General features: G+C 44.7%; 1 pseudogene; it reads left to right on the forward strand.

The window, feature by feature from the left end:
* Positions 1 to 4,694: 4,694 nt before the first annotated feature.
* LOC119507035 lies at positions 4,695 to 6,142 on the forward strand (annotated as a pseudogene).
* The last annotated feature ends 2,119 nt before the right edge of the window (positions 6,143 to 8,261 follow it).

Here is an 8,261-nt window from a genome sequence, read left to right on the forward strand (position 1 = left end):
ACTCGCCGTTACACTGTTACCAGGATGAAGAGTGGCCCCATTTGGGAGAAAATGGCCCACACCAAGGCCGAAAGCCGGGCAGCCGCGGCAGGCTCTCCAGGTGGAGCCCGGCTTGGCCAGTGGCCCAAGACCTCCCTTCTCCAGGCCGCAGTGCCAGGGAGTCGGAGCTGGCACTATTTTTTTTTTAGCATCAAGCACATTTTGTCTTTAATCCAAGCCTGCTTTGATGTGTTCAAATGAAATGCTGAGAATTTTTAGAGCAGAGAGAAAGCAATGAAGAGTCTGGCTCCCCAATCTGTCCATCTGGATAGACACACTTTGAATCCAGAAAACTTCTGGCACCTTCACAGTTGAGAACTTCATGTGCCCTGGAATTAGTGAGAGACCAAACTAATTATCATGGGGTATTTGGCCTGGCAGGATGAGAAAGAGTGTCTTTGAATTGAAAATAACAACTTCCTTTACTGCAGGAAGTGCACTTTGCCAAGGATATACCTAGAGGGCAAAAGCTTTAACCCTGAGGATATGAAAAGGGTCACTACAGAGAACTTTCCTTCCTCCTTTCTTCCTTCCTTCCCTCCTTCCTCCCTCCCTACCTCCCTCCCATCCTTCCTTCATTTCACTCCTTTTTCTTTCTTTCTTTTGCTTCTTTTGCTTTTCTTTCTTTCGCTTCTTTTCCTTTCTTTCTTTCTCTCCTTTCTCTTTTCTTTTTTCATTCACCCACTCACTCACCCACCTGTTCATTCATTCACTCACCCACTCATTCATTCATTCACTCATTCACTCACCCACTTGTTCAGTTATTCATCCACCCACTCATTCATTCATTCACACACTCATTCTTTCATTCACTCACCATGACCACCAGCCATCTGCCAAAGCATGTAGTCAGCCCTAGAGCAGGAGCTCACAAGACATGGCCCCAGAACCAGCAGCACCAGCAGAACCTGGGAACCTGTGAGAAATGCAAATTCTCAAACTCCAACTCAGAACTACTGAATCAGAAATCTCTGGGGTGGGGCCCTGAGGTCTGTGGTTTAATGAACCTTCCGGGAGAACAATCTCCTGTGTGGATGTGGTGAGGGGGTGGAGGTGGGAAGGTGGAGGAACAGTGAGGAGCATTCCAAGTAAAAAGCCAAGAATACTGTGGGGAAGGAGGGCCCTGTTTTAGGGAGCACAGAGCCTGAGGCAGCCCTGACCCAAAGGGCCAGTTTTCCAGGGGATGTAGACTTGCACAAAATGCTGGATTCTGTGGCAGCTACAGTGTTTATTTCTGTGAGATTCAGTAATATTACTCTCCTAGGACCTCAAACAATATGTGGTCTTCTCGATCCAATATGGTATCAATTTGAAGCATCCTTTTCAATTGGTCTCTGGAAAGAAATAAAAGGGCCCAAATTAAAAATATCTCTCTTTGGCTAAACCTGCCTATAATTGTGCCTAAGAGTCTCCCCCTGACTGCCTCTTTGTTGCTTAGATGTGGCCCTCTCTCTCTCTCTAGCTAAGCCAACTTGGCAAGTGATCTCACTGCCCTCCCCCCTACATGGGACCTGACTCCCAGGAGTGTAAATCTCCATGGCAACGCAGGATATGACTCCCAGGGATGAATCTGGACTTGGCATCGTGGGATTGAGAACATCTTCTTGATCAAAAGGGGGATGCAAAATGAAACAAAATAAAGCTTCAGTGGCAGAGAGATTCCAAATGGAGTCGCATGGTCACTTGGGTGGACATTCTTACTCACTATATAGATAACACTTTTTAGGTTTTAATGTATTGGAATAGCTAGAAGTAAATACCTGAAACTACCAAACTCCAGTCCAGTAGCCTTGACTCTTGAAGATGATTGTATAACAATGTAGATTACAAGGTGTGACAGTGTGATTGTGAAAACCTTGTGGATCACACTCCCTTTACAGTATATAGATGGATGGGTAGAAAAATGGGGACAAAAACTGAATGAAAAATAGGGTGGGATGGGGGGGATGATTTGGGTGTTCTTTTTTATTTTTATTTTTATTTTTTATTCTTATTCTGATTCTTTCTGGTGTAAGGAAAATGTTCAAAAATAGATTGGGGTGATGAATGCATGACTATTTGATGGTACTGTGAACAGTTTTATTGATAAAAAATAAAACTGAATTAAAAAAAAATTTCTCCTCATTCTCTGATTGTAATGCCTTCACTTGGGCTCTGGCCAGCCTCCATGCCCAGCATACGTTTTCCTTTGCCAAATGTTGCTATGGGAACCCTAAATGGCTATCAAAGATGTTGTCCAAAAGGTAGGTAGAGCCACATGACTCAGAACAAAAACGTCCTTCTTACAATGACAGCCACTTATTTTCTCTCTCCCTCTTCCCTTCTTTCTTCCTCCCTGCTCCATCCTTATCAAGAGAGTAGTAATTCTTGGCCCTCCTGTCAGATTTCACGGGCCTGGACGCAGCTATGTGCAGGTCCCGCTGCCTCTGACAGGGCCACCCCCAGGCTCTCCTGGGTCAAGCTAAGAGCTCGTTCTGCAGAGAAGTCTGTGGATGTTTGTCTGCTTCTCTGGAGAGGAACGTCCAAAGGGCTGTCTTGAGGGTTTCAATGCAACTCAGCAGATGACAGCTGGACTTACTCTCTTCATTGCCTCCTCATTTGGGATCCTGTCCAAATAGCCATGTTCTCAAAAGAGCCTGAAAACTGTTCAATTGAAGTTGCTTTAGTGTCTATCTGCTGGACATCTACTCACAGGTTTCAACTGGAGGACGGAGGCTGTGTTTCCAATTACTAACGCATATCTCTATTTAAATTCCAGCACAGGAGCATCTGGTACCACTAGTTACAGCAGTTACAGATGATAGAGCTACTGCCATTTCGTGAGTGCTTGCAACATGCTAGGCATTATGCTAATAGTCCCTCCTAGAACCTCACAGTAACTTAATGAAGTAGGTTTTATGACCCCATCTCGCAGCTGTGGAAACTGAAGCTCAGAAAGGTTAAGTCATTTGTTCAGGGTTGCACAGCAAGCAAGTTGCAGGACTAGGATTTGAGTTCAGGTCTGTATGACTCCGCCATCCTATGATCCTTCTGGCTAAAGGATGCATGATTCTGTCTTCTAGAAATGTGCTCCAGCAAAGTCTCTGGCAAAATAGTCTATGCCAGGGACTTAAACACTGAAATTTCTTATCAGCCGAAAGCTGTGAAATTAGTTAAAGGGGAATAAACCAATAAATGATAGCTTCTGGAGTTAGCAAATAGGTTTCTGTCACTAAATAATTCTGATTATTCATTAGCAGTTTCCTGAAGCACTGTGTTAAGAAAGATGCTGAGGCCATGTAAAGGCCAAGGAGCAAGTCAGCTCTGCTGGATGAGGAGCATCTGGCCTGACCTTAGAGAGGGAACAGCAATGAACATGCTTCATATTTCCTGTCTTTGACGTATCCTGTCAGTTATCAGGAGGCTTAAAATTTAGTCTCATGCCTTGAATTTGGGCCATATGCTGGGTTAGTAATTATAATAGAAAATTAATTATTATGAAGATGGCTTAGCAAAATGTGGGTTGTCTCATCAGCAACCTGTGAGGTAGGGGATGATGGAACACCACAATAAATCAGGACTGGAATTAATGATACAGCATGGCTCATTTTAAAGAAACCTAATTTTGAAAATCTGAACCCAGTAAATTATAAATGACAAGTTTCTGTACTTTACATAAGGATTGCTGAGATGCTTTAAAATACTGATAACACCATCACCACCACCCTCTACATAGCCAATGCATTCCAACGGTTGTTTACAAATCCCCTTCATGATGCAAAAGGAAGGCAGAGTAAGAACCTGAGCTGTTCTTATTGCTTATTGAAGAGAAATCAGGAACAAGCATTTAACAAATTCTGATGCCAGAGTGCTAGGCAATGGAAACTTTGATTCAGTGTTTCTATGATGGTTAATTTCATGTGGCAACTGGACTAGGTTGTGTTGCTCAGTTGTTCGGTCAAACAAGCACTGGCCTGATTGTTACTGTAAGCATATTTTGTAGATGGCTTTAAATCATTAGTCAGTTGATTGCATCTACAGCTGATTGCATCTACAATCAACAAAGGAGATGGCCCTAAGCAACGAAGGAGGTCTCCTCATCCAATCAGTTGGAAGCTGTCAAGGGAGAAATGAGGATTTCAGCAGTCAGAAAGAAGAATTTCTCTCTATATATATTTAGCCAGCCAGCTTCTCCTGGACAATTCAACATCACCTACATCGAGTTTCCAACTCACAGCCTGCTCTATGGAATTTGGACTTGTCGATCCCCACAACTGCATTAGACAATTCCTATAACAAATCTCTTGATATTTACTTATATCCTGTCTGTCCTGTTTCTCCAGAGAACCCTGACAAATACAACATCAAAATTTAATCTCCATAACTTTTCAAGAACACATCTATCAAAGAACACTTTAGCTTTCAGTGTTCCCTAAGAGAAGAAAACTTCAGGGGTTGAGGAATGACCTTTATACCAGATCCTTACAGTTGGTTCCACTGGGCCGACATTCACAACGTGCCCCAGAACTCGGGTGCTACTGCCCAGCGTGGGTCAGCATCTCCAGGAAGGCTGGCACATGACGGAATCAGATTACCATCATCCCCAAAAGCCATCAGTCCCAGGTGACCCACATGGAACCATCGCCTGAGCCTGGCTCTCGGAGACCAGCCTGGAGTTAATGCTGTCTATCCCCGCATGATGGAATTAACACGAGCTCTGTAACTTTGCTCAGGATTTTCTGGAAGATTGTTCAGTTTTCTGTTTCTGGTTATTGGATGTCTTCAACTGTTAAAATTGCACAAAAGCTCTCTGCTCCTGCCCGCTCGCCAGACAGCCGCATCTTTTTGTGCAGTGCCAGCCGCATCTCTGAGACACGATGGTGGAGGTCAGAATAAATGGATTTGGCTGTATTGGGCGCCTGGTCATCAGGGCTGCTGTAACCTCCGGCAAAGTGTAGGTTCTGACCATCAATGACCCCTTCATTGACCTCAACTACATGGTCTACATGTTCCAGTATGATTCCACCCATGGCAAATTCAAAGGCACCGTCAAGGTGGAGAACGGGAAGCTTGTCATCAATGGGAATCCAATTCCTATCTTCCAGGAGCAAGATCCCACCAACATGAAATGGGGTGATGCTGGTGCAGAATATGTTGTGGAGTCCAGCGGTGTCTTCACAACCATGGAGAAGGCTGGGGCTCACTTGAAGGGCGGGGCCAAGAGAGTCATCATCTCTGCCCCTTCAGCCGATGCCCCCATGTTTGTGATGGACGTGAACCATGAGAAGGATGACAACTCCCTCAAGATCATCAGCAATGCTTCCTGCACCACCAACTGCCTGGCCCCCCTGGCCAAGGTCATCCATGACAACTGTGGCATCGTGGAGGGACTCATGACCACCGTCCACGCCATCACTGCCACCCAGAAGACTGCATGGCCCCTCTGGGAAACTGTGGCATGGTGGCCGTGGGGCTGCCCAGAACATCATCCCTGCCTCTACTGGCGCTGCCAAGGTGGTGGGTGAGGTCATCCCGGAGCTGAATGGGAAGCTCACTGGCATGGCCTTCCACATCCCCACATCCAATGTGTCCATCATGGATCTGACCTGCCGGCTGGAGAAAGTGGCCAAATACGATGACATCAAGAAGGTGGAGAAGCAGGCATCAGAGGGCCCCCTGAAGGGCATCCTGGGCTACACGGAGGACCAGGTTGTCTCTTGTGACTTTAACAGTGACACTCACTCTTCCACTTTTGATGCTGGGGCTGGCACTGCCCTCAACGACCACTTCGTCAAGCTTATTTCCTGGTATGACAATGAATTTGGCCACAGCAACAAGGTGGTGGACCTTATGGTCTACACGGCCTCTAAGGAGTAAGAGCCCCTGGACCACCAGCCCCAGTGACAGCATGAGAGGGAGAGAGGCTGTCTGCTGCTGGGGAGTCCTGGCCCCAAATCAATCCCCCGACACTGAGTGTCGCCCTGTCCTCCACAGCTTCCATCCCAGACCCCTGAGGAAGGGGAGGGGCTGAGAGCCCTACTCTGTCATGCACCATCAATAAAGTACACCCAGCCCAAAACAAAACAAAACAAAACAAAAAACTATACAAGAGTCAATTTGGTGAAATAAGCTTCAGTGGCAGAGAGATTCCAAAACGAGCCGAGAGATCACTCTGGTGGGCACTCTTACGTACACTTTAGACAACCTTTTTTAGGTTCTAAAGAATTGGGGTAGCTGGTGGTGGATACCTGAAACTATTAAACTACAACCCAGAACCCATGAATCTCGAAGACAGTTGTATAAAAATGTAGCTTATGAGGGGTGACAGTGGGATTGGGAATGCCATAAGGACCAAACTCCACTTTGTCTAGTTTATGGATGGATGTGTAGAAAAGTAGGGGAAGCAAACAAACAGACAAAGGTACCCAGTGTTCTTTTTTACTTCAATTGCTCTTTTTCACTCTAATTATTATTCTTGTTATTTTTGTGTGTGTGCTAATGAAGGTGTCAGGGATTGATTTAGGTGATGAATGTACAACTATGTAATGGTACTGTAAACAATCGAAAGTACAATTTGTTTTGTATGAAAAAAAAAAAAAAAAAGAGTCAATTTGGGGGTACTGTTTATGTTTAATGAGCTTTCAATGCATCTGCAATGTTCTTTACTACCAGAAGTGACCAAAGAGCACAAAATCAGAGTTCTAAACCATGCAAAGCTAATCTGACATTTCATTTATTGATAATGACATTACAAAGGCAGTTCTCTTTCAGGTAATTGTGGTGTTTCATCACAGCCTTGATGTACCAAGTGCGTGCTGAGTTAATCCTCTGAGTCAGCCCCCAGGTCTGGCCAATAAACTCTCTGTGCCAGTTTGAATGTATTATGTCCCCCCAAATGCCATGTTCTTTGATGTACTCTTGTGGGGGCAGATGTTATTAGTGTTGATTAGATTGTAAGTCTTTGATTGAGTGTTTCCATGGAGATGTGACCCACCCAACCATAAGTGGTAACTCTGATGAGATAATTTCCATGGAGGTGTGGCCCCGCCCATTCACCGTGGACCTTGATTAGTTCACTGGAGCCCTATAAAAGCTTAGATGGAAGGAACGAGCTTGCTACAGCCAAGGGGGACACTTTGAAGAATGCACAGGAGCTGAGAGAGGAACTGCAGTTTACAGAGACATTTTGGAGATGGCCTTTGAAAGCAGACTTTTGCTCCGGAGAAGCTAAGAGAGAACAAGCACCCCAAGAGCAACTGGAAGTGACATTTTGGAGAGAAGCTGAAGCCTAGAGAGGAACATCCTGGGGGAAAGCCACTTTGAAACCAGAACTCTGGAACAGACGCCAGCTACGTGCCTTCCCAGCCAACAGGGGTTTTCCAGACGCCATTAGCCATCCTCCAGTGAATGTACCCGATTGTTGATGCCTTACCTTGGACACTTTATGGCCTTAAGACTGTAACTGTGTAACCAAATAAACTCCCTTTTATAAAATCCAATCCATCTCTGGTGTTTTGCATTCCATCAGCATTAGCAAACTAGAACACTCTCACAGTGGGGAGTGGATGCAGTGGGCTGGGCTGGTTATTGGAAGCTAAGAACATCTGTAACTATACAGCACGAGCCTCCCTAATGATTTGGAAGAATCAACTGACAGGAAGGCCATACATTCTTATGGACCTTACTTCATACTCTATTCATACATAGGTCAGCCTTGCCCCAAATGCTAAGAAACATTAGGTTTACAAAAATCCCACTTGATCCACAAAAGTCCTTTTTTATCCTCTTCCCTAGATGTCCCTCCTTTCCTCTCTGCTGCTCTCCCCATCTCTAACCAAAGATAACAAGAGCCAGTCCTTGTAACAGTGGCTCTCCGGTGACATATGGTGAGAAAGATGTTTTTATCATGCAACCAGTTGCACATATCCACATGTACATCACTAAACAAGATTCTCATGAAACAATAGTTATCCTTACTCTGTATAATGTGCTCTGATATTTTCTATTTGGTTTCAATTTTCGAAAAATGCTGGAAGTCACGCTGTGGCATCACTGTCTAATAGAAGCTTCTGTGATGATAGAAAGTATGCATACCTGCACTGTCTCTTACAGACGCCAGTACCCCCATGGCTAATAAGCACTTGAAACATGGCTGGTGTGGCTGAAGAACTGAATTTTAAATTTTATTTAATTTTAAATTAAGTTAAATGAATAGTTAAATAGCCACATATAATTTTAAAGAG

This window comes from Choloepus didactylus, chromosome 12 (genome assembly GCF_015220235.1).
Source record: "Choloepus didactylus isolate mChoDid1 chromosome 12, mChoDid1.pri, whole genome shotgun sequence".
NCBI classification, from domain to species: Eukaryota; Metazoa; Chordata; class Mammalia; order Pilosa; family Megalonychidae; genus Choloepus; species Choloepus didactylus.